The following is a 27985-nucleotide window of genomic DNA, read 5'->3' as shown; positions in this document are numbered from 1 at the left end:
AATTCAATATATAGGTAACATGCATTTTTTATGAGTATACAATAATGTATAAATCATATAATAACATCAAAACTGTTGTAAAATTTATGAGTACTGTCAAGTTGTAGTGCAGGCCGTCTTATCACTGGGAGCCAGAAGATACAGGGTACTCTTATGTCAGCAGGGCAGGAGCTCCAAGCAAGGGATCAGGGTTAGTGCAGGAAGACAACCAGCCACAGCTCCCAGTCCAAGAATATTTTAGTAGCAAGTCAAATATACATCAAGATGCAGAACAATGGAGTATGTGCCTAGACATAGACATCACTGCAACACAGCTGAAATTTCACCTTAGTAAAGGGCCTTAGATGGAAAGTCTCTTCTTAAAAACAGTTCATAAGAAAAATAAGAATAACTCCTTGAGGAGAATATTCTCATTCTCCTGGTGGTAATGAGATTTTTATCGTGTGAATCCTAGGGAATGGATTTGGAAGGGCTCTGGAGATCTGGGTTTTTAGGAGAGTAACCACTATAGGGAGAATTTTTGGTCACTTGAGCCAAAGAGTATTTCTTTGGAGCCTGAGTTAATTTCAATGCAAGAAATTCAACAAACTGTACAGGAACTGTTCTGTGGGCAATTTCTAGAAATCCTTAGAACAGAGTTCCTGTTGGGAAATTCTCTTTGGTAGTTCTTCATGAACTATTTCTCCTTCACCGTCATTTTTGAAGGCTCCAGTAAAACAAGCAGCTCTTTACCATCAGGCTGAGAGGCATTTTTTGAGACATTTCTCAGATTATGGACAGAATCACAGAATTGCCAGGGTTGGAAGGGACCTCAAGGATCATGAACCTCCAACCCCCCTGCCATGTGCAGGGCCACCAACCTTCCCACCTAATGCTAGACCAGGTGCCCAGGGCTCCATCCAGTCTGGCCTTGAACACCTCCAGGGACGGGGCATCCACAACCTCTCTGGGCAGCCTGTTCCACTACCTCACCACTCTCTCTGTAAATACTACATTTTAGTATCATAAAGATATTACGTATGAACAAGACCCCACAGCTATCAAGAAGATGTTACAACACAGTCCTCACCTGCAAGTGTATGGCACAATCTCTTTTATGGTCTGAAGAACAGAACTCCATCACAGACTTCTTGGACTACAGTTAATGTGACACGATGGCCTAGCTTTCTGCCTAAAATGTTCTTAACATTTTAACCATATTTGGAAATATATGTCAAAAGACTTTATGCTGTTGCCTGTCCACACCTGAAGTCACTACTTAGTTAAGCGTACATACTGAGAAAGAAAAACATAAGGAAAGAAAAACATAAGGAAAGAAATACATAAGGAAAGGAAAAAAAAAAATAAAATAAAAATAAAAAATAAAAAAATAAAAACAGAAGTTACAGTTTGGTGTTTAACTGTCCAAAAATTTTGTTTCTTCAAGTATGGAAAGGTGATCCATTGGAGTTCATTGCATTATTAACAAGAGTTTTCAGCCAGGCATTGCAGCATTTGATTTTGAGTAGAAAACTGAGCTACAAAGTGAAATGTAGCAAAATTTGAAAACATTATCAAATTTCACATTTATTTTTCTCTTCATAACATTTGAAACTGCCAAAGCACCCCTTACAAATTATGTTTTATCCATATATTTTAGCAGTTCTTTAGAACTCATGCTACAGTGAAGAATTTGAGATGCCCTGTTTCTTTTCCCTTTGATGCACAGGCTTCTGCATTTCAAATCTAGAAGTGTTTTCAACTGTGTAGTTCAAGTGTGGCTATTATTTTTGCCTAATTAAAATTTGATTCTGATATTTGAAATGTATTAAAAGTAAGATAAACCTAAATCAGATGATCATGAATCCAAAATTATAGTAAAATTTAACCCTGTCCATTATTTCTTCTGCAGCAGTCAGTTGATGACTCATTCATTCGTTCATTAACCTCTATTCAGTACTGCACAAGTAGATAGATTACTTGGAAGTGAAATATGTTCTGTTGTTGTAATGCAGTTCCCTTGTACAGTTGAAGAATTTGAGTAAAAGCAAGCAAGAAAGAATTGACATGTATACAACTCATTATTCTGTTGAGAACTTGTTTTGATGCATCAGTCAATGTAAATCACTGATGTTACAACGGCATTGATTACAATTTTCATCTTTTTGATCACATCAGAAATTCTTCCTCAGGATAACATATAATATGTATTTTCCATCAGATTTCAACTGTTTTCATAATGTGACTCACCTCCTACTGAAAGCCATGCAGATCACTTATTTGCTTCATATATCTGTCAGAAAGGGAAAGTAACTAGGAAAAAAAATTGACTGTTTTTAAAGCTATGTATTAATTTAATTAGTAAACTGGAAAGAAATTGAAATAAGCATAATCCAGCATGCATTTATATATTTACAGTAATGAAAGAGCTCAGTTGACAGTGCCTCTGGACCTAATATTGTTGCCTTCTGACCTAGCTGCCTTTGTCAGCACTATTTAATGATAAGGTACCCAGACTTTATCTATATTTGCTACTAATAAAGCTTTGTCAGAAGGATTTAATTTCCAGTTTATATAGCAACATTTCCCAGACTGGTTGCTGAGAATTCCCCATTTGCTTGTCTGCTTCACAGAGACAAAGTTGATGACCTCAACAGAATGTGAAAGAGCACTGCCCACAGATTGTTAGGCTATCTACATGAACTGTCTATCTACAGGAACTGGTGCTGTTCAGTCTGGGAAAAAGGAGGCTGAGGGGAGGCCTTATTGCTCTCTTCCAATATGTGAAAGGTGTTTACAGTGAGAGCACGGTTGGTCTCTTCTCACTGGTGACAGGTGACAGGATGAAGGGAAGTGGCCTTAAATTGTGCCTGGGAAAGTTTAGGTTGGATATTAGGAAAAACTTCTTTACAGAAAGGATTGTTAAGCATTAGAATAAGCTCCCCAGGAAGGTGGTTGAGTAACCATCCCTTGATGTGTTTAAAACCCGTTTGGATGTGGTGCTTAGGGATGTGATTTAGCGGAGGGTTATTAGAGTTAGGGTAGTATGGTTAGGTCATGGTTGGACTTGATGATCTTCAAGGTCTTTTCCAACCTGAGTGATTCTATGATTCCATGATAACAACTTGGAATATGGCAAGTGTAGACACAACCTCCTCAGGCTCAAGGTCCAAGAAATGAAATAGATAGGTCTCACCAAATGTAATGCCTCCTATTTATCTCAATGGAAACGACAACAGATGCAAAGTGCACAATAACACTCTTTATAGAAAAAATTCTCAGGTACAAGCCAGTAGTTTTTAGCAGTCACCACTATTATCTATGCATTTTCACCAGAGATGATCACGAAACTGTACTCTACACTCATAATAAATCTGCAAGTGACTTGATTTTTCAGAGCTGCTATGATGATAGGAAAATGTTGATAGGAAAAATGTTGATCTGAACAGATGAAAGTCATAAGACACCAAATCCAGTCTATATGGTGAGTGTAGTAGGATGGTCCAACCAAGATTGTGCAGGTAATTTGCTCCATGGTCTGCAGACTGGTATGGGGACTGGCGTTTTTGGGTAGCAAGAGAAAATATGTCTTCTTATCTGGACTGATTCTAAATTTTAAAGCTTTCAACTGAGTTAACATCACAATATAGTGGTCAGAGTTTATGTTTTTTTTCTGGGCTCCTGGAAACCCAGAAGGATTATCCCTTTCTATCCCAAAAGATAGTGCACATCACTTTACTCACTCAGGGCTATATCTTGAACTTTCTCATTGATGGAGAATTTACATGTCATCACTTCACAGACTGCCATTTTGACTCTAGCTCATACTGGTGACAATGTCTCATCTAGAGTAATGATGTGATAGAGGAAACTGTCACCTACAGCCTCATATTGGTTCAATAGGTCCCAATAAACTTTCATACAGTGTTCTTTCTGTTCTTGTGTGAGCATTCAAGCAATCCACCTGGCACAAACTTTGTGATAGTCTAGTGTTGCCATTATCATTTCTTTTGTGGTTTAACCTTGCAAGCTGCTAAACACCACACATCTCTTCACTCACATTCTCCCCACTTCAATTAGATTGGGGAGAGAATGATACCTACTGACTGATGCCCAGCCAGTCCTCAAACAGCAGCAGCCTTAACACCACCAGCCAACTTCACACAATGTAATGATTTTCTTCACATGATGTCATATGGTATGAATATCCTATCCCTTTGGCCCATTTAGGCAAACTGTCCTGATTCTGACCTTTCCCAGCTCCTTATGCCTCCACAGCCCCCCTGCACATAAAACTTGGCTCATTACAGCAATGCTCTAGAACTACTAAATCATCAACGTGCTGTCAACGTTGTTTTGCTCCTAAAGCCACAACATAGCATCAAACCGCACATCATGAAGAAAACCATCTATAATTCCATGCAAGATTGTAGCTGAAACAATTATTTACTGTAGAATAGCACTTAAAAGATCTTGGTATAACCTCAATGATATTTGAGTCCGCAACATAATTGTTACTACAAATACTTTTAGTATTTAATTTAATAAAACTTTTTAGTTTATTAATACTGAAAATCATACATATGAGATATTATCTCAGTGTATCTGTCAACATTTATTTGTAAAATGTAGTTTTAATATTTCTATTACTTGATTATTCATTCTTTGCCATATATATATATATATATATTTTAATTGCAGTGGTGGAATATTGTCTAAGAAAACTTATAAAAGCTATAGAGTAGATTATGCCATTTAACTATTTTTTGACTAAAAAAAGGATCAGATGACCAGATGACCCAGTGCAAATTGCAACTTCAGAAAACTAATGTGTCTATTTGAAAGGATTGTATAACCAGACACAGCATTAGTTGAAACTATGAAAAACAAAGTTTAGCAATATATATTGTCTGTATGTGCTCTTTTCCTAGAAAGCTTATTTGGCAATTATTGTAAAAAGTCTACCAGCATTCCTTATCTCAGCAAAATATTGGTACTTGCAATAAGCTTTAAGTTGCTTAGTTTTTTATGATTTTTTTTTTTTTTTTTTTAATTCTTTTCCTTACATACTTCACAAATCCAAAGGGAAAAGAAATGTTTACAGAGATGAATCCCCAGTGGAGTGTGTCAGCTATCTTATTCACAAGCATCCTTTTCTTTTATTAGAGTGTAAACTGTTTCCTGCTACAGAGAGTATTGCTTACATGAATTGTAATCTATTTCCTGAAAAGGGATTTCCTAAGGGTTGTAGGTCCTTCAGAAAGACAATAGAATTTCTTCTAGGTGTTGAGTGGAGGATTAGCTCTGATCCTCATGTTACATTTCAAATTTATTCTTGTTCATGTTAACAACATCCAAAAATCTTACTGATTATATGAAAAATGTGTTTTATTTTGTTGATTAAGAGAGTGATCTGCAAAGGTATAAAATGTTTGCTGCAAAATCTAATCATATTCCAGGTTGCAGTTTCAAATACACAGACTGTACACAAAACTATTCATTTTATAATTTTGGCAATAGCTGCTCCCTAACTAATCTTGTTTCATACCTGAATGATATTCACGCTATTTTTTTTCCTTGTTATTTTACATATTAACTAAACAAACAATCAAACAAACAAAAAAGACCAGTGGTAAGAACTGAGAAAGCACTTCCTCTGTGAATGTTTGAATGAAAGCTTAATTTATTCTAAAACTCCTTATATGTCTTAAAAGAGCTTACGTCATTATTCAGAGTGGATGTAACTGTCATGCTAAGCAAGACTTGCTATACATCTGGTCTTAGACTTCTGAGAAAGACTTTGGATGAGAGATGAAGTTCAGCCACCCAACTGCGTCTACCGTACTGATATCTGTATCCGATACAGCCATCTAGAATCCTATTATGTCTGTCAGAGACCAATAAGAGCTTCTATTCTGCAGTTCAGTTTACCTCACAGGAAATGAGAACAAAGCAACCATTCATTTCAAAATGCCTACTTGTCTCCATTTCCTATGAATAGAGCCTAAAGGGCAAATATTTATGTTATAGATGCTGAAAATGCAATGAAATGAATCACATATGAAGTTGTTTTACATCATAAAAGACTCTACTATTTATGAAGTTTAACTTAGAAATTTTATGATAATAATGATGTCAAACAAAGGAATCTGATGTTCAAGATGTTGTGGTATCAGTGGCCTTTCAGTGAATGTTTCTATTAAGTTTCTAAAAGATTAACCCACTCTCTAACTACCTATGCCTCAGAGGACTACTACTGACTGTATATGTGGCAAAGCTATTTTTTGCCATTTTGCTATTGAGAGAAAATGATACTAAGGATAGGGGAAAAAAGCTGCCTTCTACTTTTGCTGTCACAGTAAAGACTGTACTTCTGGTAACTAAAAAGTGTCACAGAGATATATAAAGAGAACTATCTATCAATCTAAGCCAATCTATCTACTGATCTAAAAGCCAATCTAGTTGTGGGAAGGCTTTGAGTACTGCATTCAGTATGCAACTTTACAAAGAATCTTTCAGAATATATTTTGGTACTGGTGGTACTAATATTTATATTTTCTTTTCCTATGTAATCCATAATCATGGCTTTAATATAGTAACATGATATTATTCATCAAGATAGTCTTGCTGGAAAGAAACAGCTGTGTCTAAAGGCATCTACATATCTCATACAAGTGGTATAGTTTATGCTTCCAAGATAGGGATCTTTCCTCATTAACTGTAAAAGTAGTTGACCAGTTAATTTTAAATATAGAACTATATGTATTTTTTAGCAACCAATTTTAGGTATATTTAAGTCAGTAACCAAAAGGAAGTGGGGTGACAGCTACATATAGAAGAAGAAAATTTTATATTTAACATGAAAATATCACAGTGGAAGCATGAGAATTACTTCATAAGGATTTTCTGCCTTTTTCTGCACAAAATACTAATTTTTACAATAATAGCGTTCATGAGCCTGAACTACTGTCATTTATGTTTCTTTTTTTCTTCCACTGTTTTATGAAAAATATGCTTGCTGATTTTTTGTTTTTGTTTTTGTTTTTTTCATAAGTTCATAGCTTAATAGTCTTTTCTGTCTCAACAGGCATGAAAGCTTTTTCATGTATTTCAAAATGTCTAACAGCAAAAGCACTGCCAAACATTCTTTTAACTATAGTCACTGTTGTTAACATGCCAAGGCAAGCAGCCAGAACAAGTCCTAATTATTTTCCTGCCCCAGGCAATAAACATTTTAACTATACTTTCTTCTCACTTCCAATTCATATAGCAAACCATGCAAACCAATCAAAGTGGAGTGAAAGAAACGCTGCCCCTTCAATTTTGTTTCATAACTGAATGCAGGCATTTGGCTGGACAGCTGATGGCACAGATAGAGCCTGAATGCAGCCACAATACACACTATCAAGCCTACTTTTAACTCATTGCTTCTCTCCTATGTGCCACAAAAGCTGTAACTTCTATTTGAATGGCCACAGAAATGAGTACAGGAATCAATGAAAGATCCAGAGGAAAGAAAGGACAAATGTAGGCACAGAGAGTGGAAAGGAAACAATGAGGAAGAAAGGGAAGCAAGGAAAGAAAATGAAATGATAAAGAAGAAATTTGTACAGGACAGAAATGAAAGAAAAGAGGAAATCAGTCACATCTGTTGAAAAAATTGTATTAACATAAATATATATAAACATGAAGAACAAACTATTTTATAATGATGCAATTTATTTTCCTCTTTTGTTTAATGTTCAATTCAATTATACTTTAATTTACATAGTTGCCACATTTGAAAAGAATAGGGAAGAGGTCTGGTGAGTTCGTAGGATTCTGTGATACACAAAGATACAAGTGTCTCGCTCCAATTTATAGGAGGGAGATGAGGTTCTTTTAATATCTGTATACCTGGCGTGAGATTAAGAAACAACAGTTCAAATGTTGGTCCAACCAGTTTATTATAAATCCTCATCAGGAAGATGGGGAAGGGAAGAAGGGCGATAGAAAAGATAGGAAAGAAGCAAGAATGCCATAAAGCAGGGATAGTCACCACCAGGATCCAGCAGCGGTCCCGCTGCATGCCGTTTCAAAGGTCTGAGGCAGAAGCAGCAGGGGGGGAGAGCAGCAGCGTGGCCGGCCTTGGGCAGCAAGCAGGTAGCAGGAGGCAGTCGCAGAGCCAATCCGGGGGGAAGCAGCAGGACTCAGGTAGCAGGCCCAGGAGAGTCCGTCAGCATGCAGGAATTCCGTAGTGAGAAATCTGATGGCAGACACCTTTGTTCTTCTTCAGCATTGTGGTAGAGCGCAGAGCAAGTCCAAGAGGGAGAGAGGCAGGTCGTGAGGCTTCTCATGGCAGAAACCTCTGTTCTTCTTCATGAGGAATCTGTTGCCAGAAAACCTCTGTTCTTCTTCATGATTGTAGGTCCCCATTTTATCCTTCTTCTTTTTCTGCCTACTGACATCCCTGGGTGCTTGAGAAAGAGTCATGTGAGTACCCCTTGAGATGGCCATCTTCCTTTAGATAAACCCACACAAAAGACTTCACAGCCATTAAGCTGCAGCTTATCTCTCTCTCATTGCCCCTGGCCTTGTCCATCTGTGTCCCTCAGACAAAGGATTTCACAACCCTTGCCCAGGACTTGTCCATCAAAGTTCTCTAGACAAAGGATATCTCAACCCCTGCCCAGGACTTGCCTGAACTTGTTCATCTGTGTCCCCAGTAAGCTTTGAGACAATGATGTAAAATAATAAAAATGATGTAAAATAATCTCTTACAAGGCCTTTGTTTACAAAAGGTTTATCTTATTACAAATCAACACAAATTACCATTATCAAAAATCCTATGATTAGTCAGGCATTGATAGATATACAAGAGGTCTGCTCTGAAAGTACTACTTCCTATTTTATTATCTTGGTTCATGACGTCAGAAGCAAATGTTGCTGTTATGGCAGTAGAGTCTGAACCTTTCCATCAGTATTCCATTACATTCTGTTGTCATGCAAAAGATGGCATCAGAGGGGTAGTATGACAAAATGTCTGACATGGAAATGCATATGAAGCAAAAGTATTTCTATGAATTCTTCCAAGTAGAAAAAAAAATTGCACTCATTGACATTCACTGACAGTTGCTGAATGTTTATGAAGACCAGGTAGTGGATATTAGCACAGTTAGACACTGAGTGATGTGTTTCAGAAATGATGCCATCAGAGCATCTATGAAACAGTGAGTCATCTTCTGTGGTGCAGATTTTTACAAGCACAGCATGCAGGTTCTTGCTCATTGTTGGCGAAAATGCTTAGCTAATGATGGTGACTATGTTGAAAAACATTGTTTTGTAGATGAGGATTAACATTACCAGTTTGAATCCTAGAATCATAGAATCCTTAGTTTGAAGGGACCTTTAAAGGTTATCTAGTCCAACATCCCTGCAATTAATAGGGACACATACAGCTAGATCGCTTTGCCCAGAGTCAGGTCCAGCCTGGCACTGAAAGTCTCCAGGGATGTTGCATCCACCACATCTCTGGGCAACCTAGTCCAGTGCCTCACCACACTCACTGTAAAAGACTTTTTCCTTATGTCTAACTTAAATCTACCCTTTTTGAGGTTGAAATCATTTCCCCCTTTTCTATCACCACAGACCATGATGAAGAGACTGTCCCCTTATTTCATATAGCCCCTCTTTAGGTACTGAAAGGCTGCTATCAGGTTTCCATGGAGCCTTCTCCAGGCCAAACAGTCCCAGTTCTCTCAGCCTGTCTTTGCAGAAGATCTATTCCATCCCCTGGACTGTTTTTATGGACCACCTCCAGATGCGCTCCAACAGGTCTGTGTCCCTTCTGTGCTGAGGAGTCCACATCTGGATGCAGAACTCCAGATGAGGCCTCACCAGCACAGGATAGAGGGGCAGGATCACCTCCCACAACCTGTTGGCCACACATCTTTTGATGCAGCCCAGGATATGGCAGGTTTCCTGTGCTGTGAGGGTATATTGCTGGTTCATGTTCAGCTTCCCATCCACCAGTATCCCCAGGTCTTTTTCATTGGGCAGCACTTAATCCTTTCATTTCCCAGCTTGTATTAGTAGTGGGGGTTGCCTTGGCCTAGGTGCAAGACCTTGAAATTTGTTGATTTGTTGAACCTCATGAAGTTCACATGAGCCCCCTGCTCAAGACTGTCTAGGTCCCTCTGGAAGGCATCTCATCACTTTGGTATGTAATTTAATTAGTATTACTGTGTTCTCATTAAAAAAAAAAAAAAAAGAAGAAACCTATGAAAATTCCTATTATTTACCCCTTATAACAAGTGCCTGTCACTTCGGAATAAAGTGCTTAAATTTTTTCCTTCAATACTACACTTTTTTATGTGTTATGTCATAGAATATGGAATAATTCAAGTTGTATGGGTGGTTTTTAAGTATTAATATATTATAAAACATATACGACATCAAGTTCGTCCTCCTTCTTCATCAGTTTATAGTCTTGTTTGACTTATAAATTCTTATGTTCATATGAATTTGTTGTCAGTTGTTTTAACTCCAGCTTTTCAAGGTCATGAGCTCACATTTTAGAGATAAGAAACTCTTCTGGGAGATTTCATATTGGTTTCTACCAGAACTTGTTTACTGCTAAGCTGCTTTCCAGCTGTTTGGCCTGTACTGATGCCTAGTGTATTTACTCTCCAGGTTCAGGATTTTGCATTTCTCCTCATTGAACTTAATCAGGTTCCTGTCAATCTGTTTCTCCAACCTGGCCAGATCCCTCTGAATGTCATCACAATGATCTAGTGTATCTATCACTGACTTGTGGAAAATCAAACTCCGTAACCACAAAGTGGTCATAAAGCACATATATTTTTAATTGCAGTGCTGCAACACACACTGGGTGCAAAGGGAGTAGCCTCTCCTAACCTGCACCCCATAAAGGGACAGTTTAAGGATATTTAAAGAGACAAGTTATATATCTGTAAGAATAGGTGGGGATATTACAATTGATTCAAAGAAACTAGGTGTAGATTATTCTGATATTACAATTAAAATAGGAGGGACATTACATTTCCAAGAAACTAGGCATAGATTACTACAGTGTCTGATGCACAGACTCAGATGTGAATGATCCAAATCATTTATTACAAGTTCTCACATCACTTATATACCTTCACAAGTTTTCTTTTTCTAGCTTTCCCATCCACCTTTACATGTCAACAGAGCATTCTACAAAACGCTCTTCAACCATTCACACAGGTGCTTATCCAATCAGAGCCGTGAGATGTTCTCTCTTCTTCTAGAGGTATCCTTGGTTCTCATGCTGTTTATCTTGTTCCACAGCTTCTGCTCTGAACAGTTTTTCTAGTATTCCCACAGATTCCACTGATATTACAATTAGAATAGGAGGGGATATTACAATTGGTTCCAAGAAGTTGTTATAATATTCTCCACCCCAACTGCTGTCATGGTTTTATGATTTTGGGTTATCAGTATTCCACATCATAACATCATGTAATGCACTGGGGGTTTGACTGTGGATGCTCAAGTTCCGAGTACCTGTCTGGAGGAGAAGAACAACTACATTCTCCAGGGGGCTTTGCGGTCAGCGAGGAGATACAACTCCCGGCAAGGTCACTTGATGTTCTTTTCTTCGCCTGCTCTTCTTCGCCTGCGCTTCTCCATCTTTTCTTCATCGGCTCAACTGGACTGCACTTCTCACCTCAGCGTTGTGGTGAAGCCTATCCACCTTTCGCACACACTCTCTCTCTCATTATATTTTGCTGATACTATATTTAGTAAATTAGTTTGCTTCACCTCAGATCGTTGCTGCTGTTTTCAATTATTTTGGGTCCCCTGTTTCCCTTTTCCAGAGGCGCGGATCTGCAGATCCCTCCTCCCTGCTGGTCACAGAACCGGGCTGAACCATTGCGTAAACCGTTGACAACTGCTCAGTTATCGTGACTTGCAGTTTGTAATCCTTGCTGTACCAGCACAATTTGAACCAATAAGTGAGCACGAGTTCCTGGAGTGGTGTGAGAGATAAGGCTGCATTCCTCGGCTCACCGCCCCCCCAGCATCCCTCCCTGTAGTGTCTGTTTTGCCTTTGTTCACACTATAGCCTCTTGCCTAGTTCATAATTAAGAGAAATGCCATTCTGAAACAATTCTAAAGTATCTAAAGTAATGTGTTCCACATCAATTCCCCCCTTTTCTATAATTCAGCGATCTTTGTATCACTAGTTGATACCATTCTCTCCTAAGGATTTATGAAAATACACCCCACTTTCCATCTTTTGCTGAATCTTATGCTGTTTCCACATTTTATAACTTCAACATGGTTGCTTAGAAATACATAAGAAACAACATAACATAATGCATATGAATGTTCCAATGAAAGAGTAAGACTATGCAAGCTGTGAAGAGTTTCTTTAGCCAGGCAAAGATTGGTAACTAACTGGTTAATTTGTTCCACAGTTCCATAAATTCGAATGAAGTATCATCCAAAGTAACTTGGTCAATCACCTTAATTTGTTCCCATAGTTTATGCACATCTGTTTCTATTCTTTGATTTTCATCAACATACGCACAGCAGCTTTGATTAATTGTAGTGCACACCCCTACTTCTCTGACTGTGAGGAGGTCAAGAGCCATTCTTTTCTGTAATACTACTTGACTAAGAGAGGATACTTTCTTTTGCAATCTGAGTATAACATCCATAATTGAGTTCTTGATATTCTCTATTGTAGCTGATACATTCATATTTGTCTTTTCTAATTCACTTACTCCTGAACTATGAATAAACCATCTAATAATATTCATTACAACCCTGAGAGTTCATTAGCATGCAGACCCTCCCCTCTTGCGTGTGTGTAGTGGGCCATGGGATGAAGATTTGTTGTCTTCCTCATGAAGGCTTCTGACCTTTCTCGCTGTAAACTTCTGACCTTTCGGGGGGGGGGGGGCAACCCCCCAAACCGGTTTCTTCTTGCCCTGTGCAAAACAACAAAGAACTCTCTTGCTGGCTCGCCAGATTGACTTGCGGAAAATCAAACTCCATAACCACAAAGTGGTTATAAAGCAGGTAGTATCACTCCCTGGGTTACTGCTGCTAATTACTGTCTTCCATCTAGACCCCCTACTGGGACTGGCCAATCTAGATAATACTTTCTCAGCTTGTCTATGAGGATATTACAGGGAACAATGTCAAAAGCCTTACTGATGTCCAGGTAGACATTATCCATTATTATTCTCTTGTCTATCAAGTCAGGCACTTCATCTTACAAGGTTATCAGGTTTGTCAAGTATCCCTTCCCTGTTGTGAATACATGCTGGCTACTCCCACTTATGAAGGACTTTCTTGTCATTTGTGTTCCCGGAAAAGATTTCCAGGAGTAGTTCTTTGTCATCTTCTGTTGTGTATTGATGTTAGCTAGCTGCCAGGTGGCTACCATTCCCCTTCCTCAGCAGGACAGTATATTTCTCAGGGAAAAAAAATATGATGAAATATCTTGAGTTGAGATAAGGACAGGAAGATTGCTCACCAGTTACCATCATAGACAAAACAGAGTTGACTTGGGGAAGACTAATGTAATTTATTGCCAATTCATTAGCTAAAAGCAAACTAAAATCACCTTCCATTTTTTTACTGTGGTCAACACAGATGTACTTTCTTTGCACTTTGAAAATATCTGATAAACACAAAGTATTATAGAGCACAAGCATAGGTCCACAGAAATAGAATGAACAATGGTAAAAACTAATGGAATTTTAAACCACTAATGAAACTTAAAATTCATTACCCCAAATTATGGGTTTCCCGCTGTCCTGGGGACTTAAGTTCAATGAGCATTAAGTGGTAGGTTTCATGAAGTCAATTGTCTAGAAGTACAGAAAGCTAAACCAATATATAACATGGAAGTGAACTTGGTGGAATATAAAACCAATATCTGTTTATCAAATACAAATATATGTTTGATACAAGGGCCTTAATACCTTGTGCACATTGCTTCTGGGTGTAGGAAGTTTCATATGTTTGGTTATGGAACGCACTTTCACAGAGAAAATACTTTATGTACAATGACAGACATGAGAAATAAAGAGAGATCTTAAAAAGTATTTAATTTCACTGTGAGAAACGAATAACTGACAGAAATACTGTAGTCTACACAACTTCTACAAAGCAATGCCCTCGTAACTCAGAAAGGCAACTGTAACTTGGCCAGCAGGTCGATGGAGTGAAGATGTTAAGGTCCAGAGGAATGCCATGAAGATGATCAGAGGCTCAGAGGCCTGGAGCACCTGTCCTATGGAAAACAAAAACAAAAACAAAAACAAAAACAAACAAACAAACAAACAAACAAAAAAACAGCCACACTCAAAGGAAACAGGATTTGTTTAGCTTGGAGAAGTCTCCAGGGAGACTATCAGCGCTCAGTCGAGTTAGAGAGCTCTCTCAGTTTCTTGTAATATCAGCATAGATCTCTTTATTGTGTTCAACACATATCTTATATAACATATATACTTACAAACAGGAAGTTCCTGTACCAGTTAATTGACCCTAACTTCTCCCAGACAACAGTGATAAAGAATGAAAGGTTTCTCAATTGTGACAACAGTGCATACAAAAGATCCTCCTGTTTATCCTTTGACTCCATTTGCTCTTTGTCTTACATTCCAGTCTCCCAAGGCTTCACATTGAGACCGCCTATCAAGGAATCTGTTAAGCTCTTTGGTGACTCACTCACAGTTACATCTTCCCCCACAAGAGACCAAACTGCAACCTTCCAGTACTTAAGGGAAACTTATAAATAGGAAGGTGGCTGACTTTTTACACAGTCTGATAGTGATAGGACATGGTGGAATGGCTTAAAATTAAAAGAGGGGAGATTTTGGTTAGATGTTAGGCTGAATTTTTTTTTCACAGAGGGTGGTGAGACACTGGAACAGGTTGCCCAGAGAAGTTGTGGAATGGCCTGGAGAGGTTCAAAGCTGGGCTGGATGGGGCCCTGGGCAATCCAATCAAGTGGCTAGCAACCCTGCCCACAGCAAGGGATTTGGAACTATGTGATGTTTAAGGTCCTTTTTAACATAAACCATTCTATGATTCTATGAGAATTCTTTCAATTATTATTCATTAGTCTTTGAAATCTGGAAATGTCCCAGTTAACTGAAAGCTGGCAAATGTCGTTACAGTTTTCAAGAAGGACAATAAAAGAAGACATTGCTAATTACAAGCCTATGAGGCTTGTGTCAGTGCCTGGTAAAATTATGGAGAAGATTAGAGGGAGAGTTATTGAAAAACACTTGAAAGACAATGCATTCATTATTCATTGGGGTCACTCATTCACTGAGGGAAGTCCTGTTTAAGAAACTTCATTTCCTTTTATGGCAACATTACTGGTATATTTGTCTTAAGGAAGACAACAGATGTAATCATTTATATTGCAGCAAAACTTTCAGTACTGTTTCTCACAGCATCCAACTTGATGAAATGACCAGCATGCAGCTAGATAGATGGATCATATAATTGGTGAGTAATTGGCTCATGGGAGGAGTTCAAATGACAATATCTTGGGCTAGTTTCAGTCACAACTGGGGCTTCCCAAGGCCCCAGAAAGGCCCATCCTACCCAGGGGCATATCAGAGGCAGCATTACTAACTAGTCAAGGAGATAATTTGTCATGCTCTCCTCCTTGCTGTTGTGGTTTCACCTCAAGTCTAGTTCTGGGCACCAGAACATAAGGGCATTAAGCTATTAGTGAGCATCCAAAAAAGGGCTATGGAGATGGTGAAAGTTCTAAACGGGAAGATGTATAAGGAGGGGTAGAAATCACTTGCTTTGATCAGCCTAGATATCCTACACGATACTGTGGGGCAACCTCATAGTGGTCTGTGTCTTCCTTGTGAGAGGAGGAGTTGTGGTCAGCAGGCTGAGGGAAATGATCTAGTCCCTCTAGTCTGTGCTGGTGAGATCTTACCTGGAGTACTGTGTACAGATATGAAGTAATCAGTACAAGAGAGAGATGTACCTGTTGGAGCTCATTCAAAAGAGGGTCACAAAAATAATTCAAGGGATGGAATACTTGCACTATGAGGACAGACTGAGAAAATTGGCACTGTTCAACGTGGAGAGTAGAAGGCTCTGGGGGAGACCTGATAGGGTCCTTTCAGTATCAGCTGGGGAGGAATAATTGCATGCACCGGTACAGGTTGGGGGATGACCTGCTGTAGAGAAGCTCTGTGGAGAGGGACCTGGGTGTCCTGGTGGACAACATGTTGGCCATGAGCCAGCAGTGTGCCCTTGTGGCCAAAAAGGACAACGGCATTCTGGGGTGCATTAGAAAGAGCGTGGCCAGCAGGTCAAGGGGGGTGACCCTCCCCATCTACTCTGCCCTGGTAAGGCCTCATCTGGACCAGTTGTGTCCAGTTCTGGGCTCCCCAGTACAAAAAAAGACAGGGATCTCTTAGAAAGAGTCCAGTGGAGTCCAGCCACAAAGATGGTGAAGGGCCTGGAACATCCCCCCTGTGAAGAAAGGCTAAGTGAACTGGGTTTAGCCTTGAGAAAAGAAGACTGAGAGGGGACCTGATCCAGGTCTATAAATATCTAGGGGGCAGAGCAGCGAGGCCAGACTGTTTTCAGCAGTGTGTAGAGACAGGACAAGGGGAAACGGCCAGAAACCAGAGCATAGGAAGTTCCGCACAAATGTGTGCGAGAACTTCTTTACAGTGAGACTCACGGAGCACTGGAACAGGCTGCCCAGGGAGGTTGTGGAGTCTCCTTCTCTGAAGATACTCAAGACCTGCCTGGACACCTACTTGTGCGACCTGGTGTAGGGAACCTGCTTTGGCAGGGGGGGTGGGCTCAATGATCTCTGGAGGTCCCTTCCAACCCCTATGATTCTATGATTCTGTGATCAAAAGTGAGCTATAAGAACGGAGCTATAAGAATGGAGACAGACTCTCCAGCAGGGTATGTTGTGACAGGTCAGAAGGAAATGGGTCCAGACTAAAAGAGGGGAGATTTAGATTGGATATAAGAACACTGTTTTTTACAATAATGATAGTAAAATGCTGGAACTGGTTACCCAGAGATGTGCTGGATGTCCTGTCCCCAGAGACATTCAAGGTCAAGCTGGTTGGGTTTCTGAGCAACCTGATATAGCAGTAGATGTCCCTCTTCGTTGCAGAGGAGTTGGACTAGAGAAGATCTCTTCCAACTCAAACGATTCTATGATCTATTTTCTCTAGTGACAACTGATAGGATACTCAAATGACATGAGGTTGCATCAGGGGAAGTTCAGACTGAATATTAGGAAAACATGCTTAACTAAATGAGTGGTTGGGTGCTGGAACAGGCTCCCATGAAAGTAATCATAGCAGCAAGACTGCTGGAGTTCAAGAAACATTTAAACAATGGTCTCAGACATACAGTTTAATTTTCACTTAGTCTTATGTATGAAGCCAGGACTTGAACTTGATGATCCTTGTCATCCCTTCCTACTCAAGACAGTCTCTGATTCTAAGATTCTAATATGATTGCTGTCACTTGAGAACCTAAAAGATATCCGGACTCTTAGTTACTTCTTTGAAAGAGAACAGGTGTTCTAGTAGTCCTATGTCACATCTACTAGACACTTGTGAGTAATTCATATATCCTATAGGATTTTAAATGAAATTATTATTATTATTATTATTTATTTTATTTTATTTTAAATAAGCCTACTACAGTGCCATTGGTTATGGTTTTTGGTTTTCAGTATTCTGCATCATAACATCTTGTAGAGCACTGGGAGTTAAAGTGTTGACGCTCCAATTCCAGGTACCTGTCCTTGTACATTATGGAAGTCATGGGATCTGACCCTTCCGGGTGGGGCGGTCTCTTACTGCTTGGCAGTGGGTGCTGGAGGGTGCTTTCCTAGCTGTTCCAACCTTTTCAGGTTTGACTCGGTCTCGGGAATTCTCTCTCTCCTATCTTATTTATTAGTCTCAATTTCAATTAGATTGTATTATAATTAAAATCCCTGTGTTATTTTGCATTTCGATATCATAGTTAGTAAAATAAGTTTTCCTCCATAGATTCTTGCCGCTGTTTTTTTTTTTTTCCTCCCTTCCTTCCCGTTTTGTGGGGCCAAAGAGGGGGAGGGGTGGGGGGACAGGGTCCTACTGCCCCCCTGTCACGGGCATAGATCGATCTAGTTAACTCCGTGACATACAATAAGTACAATAAATGGATTAGGTAAATTTAGAATCATTGAATCATAGAATCACGAGGTTGGAAATGACCTATAAGATCATCTAGTCCAACCATCTTCACACTACCACTGCTACCACAAACTACTAAACCAGATCTCACAGCTCCTCGTCCAGACGCCTCTTGAACACTGCCAGAGATGGTGACTCCACCACCTCCCTGGGCAGGCCATTCCAGTGCCTGACCCCTCTCTGAGAGAAAAAGTTCTTCCTTAAGTCTAACCAGAACCTCTTCTGGTACAACTTGTGGCCATTTCTTCAGGTCCTGTTTGTTGCCTGGGAGAAGAGGTCAAACACCTCCTCACCACAACCTCCCTTCAAGAAGTTGTAGAGTGCAATGAGGTCTCCCCTGAGCCTCCTCTACTCCAGACTAAACAATCCCAGCTCCCTCAGCCGCACCTCATAAGACTTGTGCTCCAGACCCCCCACCAATTTAGTTGCCCTTCTCTGGATACACTCCAGGGCCTCAATGTCTTTCCTGTAGTGAGTGGCCCAAAACTGAACACAGTACTCGAGGTGCGGCCTCACCAGTGCTGAGTATAGGGGGATGATCACCTCCCTGTTCCTACTGGCCACACTATTTCTAATGCAGGCCAGGATGTCGTTGGCCCTTGTGGCCACCTGGGCACACTGTTGGCTCATGTTCAGCTGAGCATCAATCAACACCCCCAGGTCCCTTTCCTATTCACAGTCATCTAGCCACTCGTCCCCAAGCCTATAGCGCTGCATGGGGTTGTTGTGGCCTAAGTACAGGACCCGGCACTTGGCCTTGTTGAACCTCATTCCCTTCACCCCAGCCCAGTGATCCAGCTTATCTAAGTCCCTCTGAAGGGCATCTCTACCCTCAGGCAGATCAACACCACTTCCCAACTTGGTGTCATCTGCAAACTTACTGAGGGTACACTCAATCCCCTCGTCCAGGTCATCAATAAAGATATTAAACAAGATAGGCCCCAGTACTGACCCCTAGAGGACACCACTTGAAACAGATTGCCAGCTGGACTTCACTCCATTAACCACCACCCGTTGAGCGTGGCCCTCCAGCCAGTTTCTTACCCAAAGGAGTGTGTTACTGTCCAGGCCACAGACAGCCAGTTTCCCCAGAAGAAGTCTGTGAGAGACCATGTCAAAGGCTTTGGTGAAGTCCAAGTAGACTACATTGACAGCTTTTCCCTCATCTACCAGTCTGGTCACCCAGTCATAGGAGATGAAGTTGGTCAAGCACGACCTGCCTTTCATGAACCCGTGCTGGCTGGGCCTGATCCCCTGGACACCATGCGCATGCCGTGCGATCTCACCCAAGATGATTTTCTCAGTTACTTTCCCCGGTACCAAGGTCAGGCTGACAGGCTTGGATCCTCCTTATGGCCCTTCTTGAAGATGGGAGTCACATCAGCAAGCCTCCAATCCTCTGGGACCTCTCCAGTTAACCAGGAGGGCTGATAGATGGCTGAGAGCAGCTCAGCAATCACCCCTGCCAGCACCCGAGGGTGTAGGCCATCCTGACCCATGCACCTGTGACATTCCAGATGGAGGAGGAGCTCTCTGACTGTCTCCACCTGAATTGCTGGGGGTGGTTTCTGAGTAGCGTCCCAGACTTCCAGATCAGGGCATAGAATGCCCAAAGGATAACTAGTCTGGCTATTAAAGGCAGATGTAAAGAAGGCATTGAGGACCTCAGCCTTCTCCTTGTCCTCAGTGATCACATTCCCTGCTGCATCAAGTAAAGGATGAGAATTGTCCTTGGTTCTTCTTTTGCCACTGATATACTTATAAAAGGATTTTTTATTGTCTTTTACTGCAGTGGCCAATCTGAGTTCAAGCTCAGCTTTTGCCTTCCTGACTTCCACCCTGCATACCTTAGCTACTTTCTTGTAATCTCCTCAAGTAGCCTGTCCCTTCTTCCAGAGGATGTAGACTCTCTTTTTCTCCCTGAGTCTCAACAGTAGTTCCTGGCTCATCCACACCGGTCGTCTACCCCTGTGGCTCGCCTTACGGCACTCAGGGACAGCCTGTTCTTGCACCTTTAAGATTTCTGTCTTGAGAAACATCCAGGCTTCCAGGACCCCTTTACCCTTAAGAAGCGACTCCCAAGGGACCCGTGCTACAAGCGCCCTGAACAGATTAAAGTATGCCCCCTGGAAGTTCAAGAAAGTAGTTTTTCTGGTCACTCTTTTGACACCCCCAAGAATAGAGAATTGTATAGTTCCATGGTTGCTCTGCCCAAGATGGTCCCCAACCTTCACTTCTCCCACCAGTCCTTCTCTGTTAGCGAAGATCAGGTCTAGCAGGGCACCACTCCTGGTAGGCTGTCCTACCAGTTGCATAAGAAAGCTATCTTCCACGCACTCTAGTAACCTCCTGGACTGCTTCCTCTGTGCTGTATTATACTTCCAATATATGTCAGGGAAGTTGAAGTCTCCCATGAGAACAAGTGCTGGTGATCGATTTAGTTAGTTTGCACTTTGATTTGGCTCAATAACTTCACTGACTTCATTGACCATAATAACCAGATTTCCTCTGGCCACACTGAGAGCACATTTGTATATGCTTCCACTTAAATTATTGGGTCACATAAGACAATCTTGTCTGTCTACTAACAAAAGAGCCATGAGAGACAGTAGCAGATGGGGAAGCTCAAATAATAATACCTTGCTCTGGCTACTCTCAGGCCCATTATAGGATAATCTTCAGTTTGTCATATCAGTTTCACAAGTCCAGAGGAGAACAGGGGCACAAATGCATTCAGGAAACTAAAACAAGCATATGGAGAAAGAGAAATCCTGTTCAGACCCTTCCTAAGGCTCCCAAAAGAGCACTAGCCCTTGTGTCCAAGTATGAAACTGATCAAGATGTGTGGAAACTAAAAAGTCTTTGGGAGGTGGAGATGCTTTCTGGGCATGTTGAACATATTATATATGAGGATGTGAGTACAAGAACAGCAGTGAGACCCTAGGTCAGGGAGGCCTGTGTAGCCATAGTGCAGCACCTGAACCAAGTGAGAGTCTGAGTGTCAGCCATTTTCCTGGAGGGACTGGGTGCCTTGATATCAGCAATTGTTGAGATTGGAGTGAGCAGATTCGTGTGTGACCAGAATCACTAGAGTGGGACCAGGGCAGTAGGTTCCCACATGTTCATGCTACCAGCAACTGGGGAGCATGCAAATGTGAGAGTGACAGCACAATTACTAGCAAAGATCAAACCAGACTCACTGTTGAAGAGGCCTGGGAGCTGGGAAGTTGTTTATTTAAAAGGGCAAGACCAAAGGAGGAGCTGGCTGTCAGAGGGCTTAACCTTTTGGTTGAGAGGGGGGTGGGTGGAGAGATGAGGGAGAGGGAAGATCTCCTTATAGAAATAAACAGAAATAAACAAACACTATCTTAGCTAAAGAACAAAAATAAAATCTGGTTTAAAAAATTTAAAAAAAAAAAATCCCATTAATAAATTTTCTAGTAATCAGAAAAAAATGGATCTAACTAACATCTTTTGAAGGACTTTACAGAAGGCTGACATCTTTGTTTTCTTCAAGAATAGGAAACTCGGTTTACTGGCTTTTTTGTCCTTATAAATTTCTGCTCATTAATCAGGATATATGTGAGAATGAACAAAAAGACACAAGGATAAACTTAATTGACTTTCTAAATCTTTCATGCATTAGATATGCCAATTTCACAGTAGCTATATGAGCACTGACATGTCACTTATTTTGGTTTATAGTTAACCTGCTGTGGTTAGAGAGCATCCTCACAGCCATTACACTGATAATCTGAAACAATTCCTTGCAGTAGCTGAGAGGTGAACTATCTAATGAGGCATGTACTTCTAGTCTGTCACTATATGTCCCTATATTCTTTCATTTAATGAAATTAACCACTGGAATAAGAATAATCTACAGTCTTAAAATCAATATTGGATTTTTTATTTTTATTTTTTATTTGGAGATAATTTAAATGTAAACAAAAATTAAGAGCTCAGTGTATTCACTTGTAAAATGTTGTGATTTGTGAAGCAAAGGTAAGACACTGTTTCATTTCTAATGTGAATTACAGCTATGCTACTTAATATGGAAGCAGGATTACCAGAATGCAATCAGAAAAAATACTTGCTGAACAATATGATACCAAGAGAGAAAGACTATAAATTTTGTATGCATTATTTTGTAACATTCACAGAAACAAATATAGGAGAATGCTTTTAGTACTGTTGAGTTTTCCTTTTTAATTTATTTCCTTGGGAATTAAATGTAGGGAAGAAAAAATAATCGGGAACACTCTCTGAATCAACTATCAATCAAAGTTCTATGTAAAATGTGTAACATGTTAACACACATATTAACATCTATTTTGTTGGTTTGTTGTTTATTTCTCCTTTTTAATGGAACAAAACCATGTGAATTAAAAAATGGTATAAGTATCAACACTTCTCTCCTTTCACTGAAATAAAACAAAACTAATGTTTTAAGTCTCTTGATTCTTCACTGCACGCATGGAGTTGTCATCATTTGTAACTCCAGTGGTATTATTAATCAGGAAAAAAAAAAAAAAAAAAAAAGTATCTTATCTTACTATTTGTTAGGAAATGGCTAAATAGTCACAGTTTCATTATCTGAAGTTTAATAAATAAATAAATAAATAAATCTGCATCATAAATTTTCAGCTAGCTTCTAAAGTCTATATTTATGGATCAGAATAAATCCCCTGACCTTCAATCTATCTGACAATTCAATCTATCTGAAATTTCAACTGAAAATCAATAGCCATTAACATTAAATCTTTGTGAAGAGTTCATCAGTTGGACAATTGATATCAGGGAAGAAGAGAGAGAAGTATATAAGAAACCTGAATTAGTCTCTAAAATTAGCAAATGGGACAGCTAAATTGGTGTTATTTCTTCTCATCCTTAAGCAGTGAAAAAATCCAAGATAAAGATAATTAATTTCTGGTTTTTATGTTTGTTTGTTTGTTTGTTTGTTTTCTAATCCCTTCCATATCTGTCTTCCGAGTTAGTGTAAGGATATAAGAGATATGGCAGGACAGAATACTGGTTTTGAGTTCATTTTCTTATTCATTCAGAAATACTATGAAGTTGACATTTAGATTTTGTTCAGAAACCCTATGCAACATTCCTTTTCAACAGAAAGCCATCTTTATAGGACATGACTACACAAGAAATACTTGATGTTGTTATGAGGTACCTATAACTGATGTTTTGAGAATGACCCAACAATGACAGCGTCAATTTAAAAAAATAATAAATGACATTGATGCTGAAATATAAGCATAGCACAAACAAATATGTGCAGCATAATAGGTCAGAAATTATTTGTATTATGTTACTTTCTGGTTTTGCTGGATAAAACAATAATAAAATGTCCCTTCAACAATCATGTCTTAGTTCTATAAGTTTTACAGAAATTCAAGTAGTTTGAATTAAGAACTGACTAACTAAATTAGTGTCTTGAAATGCACATCCTAATAACAGTAAACAGATGCTACTGAATCTTGATGGGTGTTATTGTCAATGCCCGGAGCTAACACAGACAGACAGTGTATATATATATTAACATCATATTCACTCAAATTGGATACAAGTGCTGTGTGCCACAAGGACCTCCAAAGGCGAAAAGCTTACTTAAATACCCAATATCTACAAATATTTTTGTAATAATATACTGGTTCTGTTAAGTTTTACATAGTTGTTCACACAAGGAGGAAGACACTGCATTAAGTAAATCAATGTGACTGATAGAGTAGAAGTAAAGATATTTCTTATACATAAATAGTAATTTCATAGGCTTAGTGTTGATACTGCTATATGGAAGATTATCTGTAGCATTCTAATTTATTAACTTGACTTTCAAACTTTAGCATTTCTCATTTTATACTTGTAGCATACATCTGTGTCTGGTTTAGAAGTTTTAAATGTTCAGTAAATACAAATTCTCAGATGTATATAAGTGTGTTTCCTTAATAATAACTGACCACAGGGCAAACTCACCTGGGAATAAAGGACTACAAACACAAACAATAACAAACACAAACTTTTAATAAAGGCCAAATTCTTAAAAGATAACAATAAAACAACAAGAATCCTAAGCAATTACTAGGGGACTATTCTTAGACCTCACTCTTCTATTAAAAATCTAGATGCATTGAAACATTTGTTTCAATGTTTGTGACACATTCAAGATAGAATACACGGTTTTCTTAGATGCATCACAAATTAAGGAATTAAAGTAAGAGAGATCATTTGAATTTAAAATTAAATTATTAGATTGAATGGTTAGCTCTGGTACATTTCACCTTAATCAAATGAAAGGTGGCACATCAATTCTCCTGCTATATGGTGTCAATTCTTGTGTAAGATTACACCTTGCGGAATTAACACACTTAGTGAATGGAAAAGAAGGAAAATAAAGGAAGAATTATCAAAGAAAATCAGTGTGATAACAAGATCAGCTGGTATTTATGTTGATATTTACTTGGCGAGGAATGTGAAAAGTAACAAGAATGGGTTCTACAGATACATAGGCAGGAGGAGGCAGGCCAAGGAGAATGTTCCCCCTCTGATGAAAGGTAGGGGGAAGCGGGCTTCCTCAGACATAGAAAAAGCTGAGGTCCTCAATGAGTGCTTTGCCTCAGTCTTTCCATGTCTGCCAGGACCATAAACCTCCAGGTGGGGGTGTGCGGAGTAGTTTCTGTCCCATTGTAATAATGGAACAAGTCCTAGTCCTCCTTATGAAATTGAACGTGTATAAGTCCATAGGGACAGATAATATCTATCCTAGGGTTCTGAAAGAAATGGCTGATGTGGTTGCTGAGCCACTCTCCATCAAATTTGAAAAATCGTGGCTGTCTGGTGAAGTACCCAGTGACTGGAAAAAGGGAAATATTACTCCTATTTTTAAGAAAGAGAGAAAGAAATACCTAGGGAACTACAAGCTGGTGAGCTTCACCTCTATGCCTGGAAAGATCCTCCTAGAAGATTGTATATTCAGGAGGTAGAAAGGACAAGAAGGGGGAGAACTCAAGGTAGAGAGGTGAAGAACATGCTTGGGAAAATGGAGAGAAAAGAAAGTAAAGTGGCTTGGTACTTTTCAGTAAGCATATTTGTCTGATTGACGCTGATCACTGCAGTCTACCTTTTTATTAAATCATATTCTAAACTGTTTTCGTGTGTTCTTACTCTTTTATCTATTGTTAAGAGATTCAGGTGCAGGCACCTGGTGGTATAATTGTTTAGAGCCAGCTGCTGCAAAGAGTCCCTGTGTGTATGTGTAATATGTCTGTGAATACTGAGGAACAGGAGATCTTCATCTGGAAATACCTAGCCTTTAAGACAATAACTGTGACCATGGACATTAGGCAGATGTAGATAATATAGTGCTAGAATTTAAGGGACCTGCGACTGGTGTTCTTGAAATTCTTGATAATTTCTGTTGAGAGAAAGCATGCATCTACCAATGAACATAAACCTAGAGTAGCTGGAAGAGAGGAACAACCCTAGGCTTCCTGTGTTCATTTTTGTGTGAGATCCATTGATGTTTATGTGGGTGCTGCTAAAGCTACTGCTCTGTAGCTAGCTGTGTGTCTATATGCCTGCAATTGTATCTCAGCCTCTTTGCAATGTAGATTTCGCCTTCCTGCTTGTTAGACCTGCAAATGGGGCCAACATCAATCGACGGCAATGAGGGGACAAATGTCCTTGACATTAGCATGCACCCAATTTAACTTCAGCAAAGTGGAAGAAAAACACCCTGGGACCTGAAGTTCCATGAATCTGGCAACTTCTTAGCATCAATACTCCAATTAATTTAAAATAATTTGATTTTGAACCATGCATTTAGAAAGTAAAAACTAGAGGACATTTAGTTGCATGTAAAAATGTATGAATATATAGACAGGTTAATTAAGCCAATATTTTAATAAATATAAAATTACTTCCTGATGGAGCATTCTTGAAAAGTTTCCTGCGAATTTTACTTTTAATAGTTGATCCAAATTCCCAAATACTTATTTTATCTTATTATATTATTTCATCTTATTATATGATATATTATTATAAAATACCATAACTTGTAATATTTTTAATCTGATTTTTCACATGTTCAGCACTGTGAATATCAAAGAAAACTCATCAAAATACATTCTATTGTGAATTAAAGAGTGAAAAGTGAATATGCATTATTAAAATTGTCATCCAATTTCCTAATTATCTGATAAATATGTTTTACTTTCTTCATTCTTGGAACATGGTCAGAAGATACTGTTAAACAGATATTATTCCAGACATCATATATGAAAGAAAAAAAAAAAAATCTAATTCAAAGGTTAAAGGTGGAGGAAAGAGAGTGAAAAAAAAGATTATATTTTTATAGATGTTACTTTTGTAATAGAAAATGAAAGAAGAGAATGTAAAACTGAAATTCTTAACTGTTAAGGGAACTACACTTCCCTCTTACTGATTTGTGAAGCAATATTGGCATTTGAACTATTATTATGGGAGCTTAAGGAAAGAACAGCATTCATTGATTCTGATCTTGATGTAGCTTTGAAAATGTACCTATTATATTTTCCAAATAATAATATCCATTTCTTCATTTCTGTAGTAAACAATTTTAGTATTGTAGTAAACAACAAAACAAATTCTATCGGGGAATTCTGGTGCTTTGCTGTGAATAACCAGATAACCATTAAAAATAAATACTTTCGTTAATATATGTTATGTGCATACATATATTCATTGACCTGTAGACACCTTATATGTCCTTAAAGATGATTCAATATCACATATAAAGTAATATACATATATTGACTTTCATTTTTTCTTTATTTTCTCTCTTCCACCTTGGCACTTTGAATTTCCATATTCTAATAAAGTACTGTATTGTCAGAAATGCTTGTTGCCGATACTATCAAAGGCTTTAAAGTTGGCAGGAAAATCTTTCTTTTATCCTCTTTTTTTTTTTTTTTTTTTCCTACATTATTTTGGGACAAAGATTTCAGAAAGAATATTCACCAAGAATATTTTACTAGGTCTTATCTTTAAAATATCAAATAAATCTTTCAAGATTGAATAGAAATTGCACTAAAAATATAGTTAGAAATATCTTGAGATGTTTTATACAAATTCTCAGGAAAATGAAATACAACAAAAAATGTGATTGAGAAGGCAATTAATCCTGAAATGAGTGTGGATGTTCAAAGAAATAGACATTTCAAGAGATTGCCCTACTGAATCTGGATTTGTAAGCACAAATTCCTACTCTGGAAATCAGAATTTGTCTATCAAAAAAAAAAAATAAAAAAATCTTTACTCAGGGAATGGTGAGGCACTGGAACAGGCTGCCCAGAAAATATCTGGACAACCCCATCCCTGGAGGTGTTCAAGGACAGGTTGGATGGGACTCCAGTATTGGGTGGCAACCCTGCTCATGCCTAGGAGGTTGGAACTAGGTGATCTTTAAGGTCTCTTCCAATCTAAGCTATTTTATGATTCTAAGATTTTAACATCACTTTTGTTTCATTTTCAAGTTGAATAAATTTCTAATAGCAGTTCCAATGACAAGAAAATGCAGATGGGTTAAGATATTAACCTAACTTAGAAGCTGATCCTTCTTACAAACACCATCACCAATCAACCAGATTTGGACCAGTGTTGCTGCAGATGCAAACAAATAGTAGCTGGATATAATGGTCATTCACTGAAATACAGATATATAGAAAGAGAACATATGCAACATTATAATTCTACCATGAAGTTCTGTCCCTGGTGATGTTCAAGGC

The sequence above is a fragment of the Phasianus colchicus genome, chromosome 1, assembly GCF_987193195.1.
Source record: "Phasianus colchicus chromosome 1, bPhaCol1.hap1.1, whole genome shotgun sequence".
Lineage (NCBI taxonomy): Eukaryota > Metazoa > Chordata > Aves > Galliformes > Phasianidae > Phasianus > Phasianus colchicus.
The sequence above is the reverse complement of the archived record's forward strand: the minus strand, read 5'-3'. Positions refer to the sequence as shown.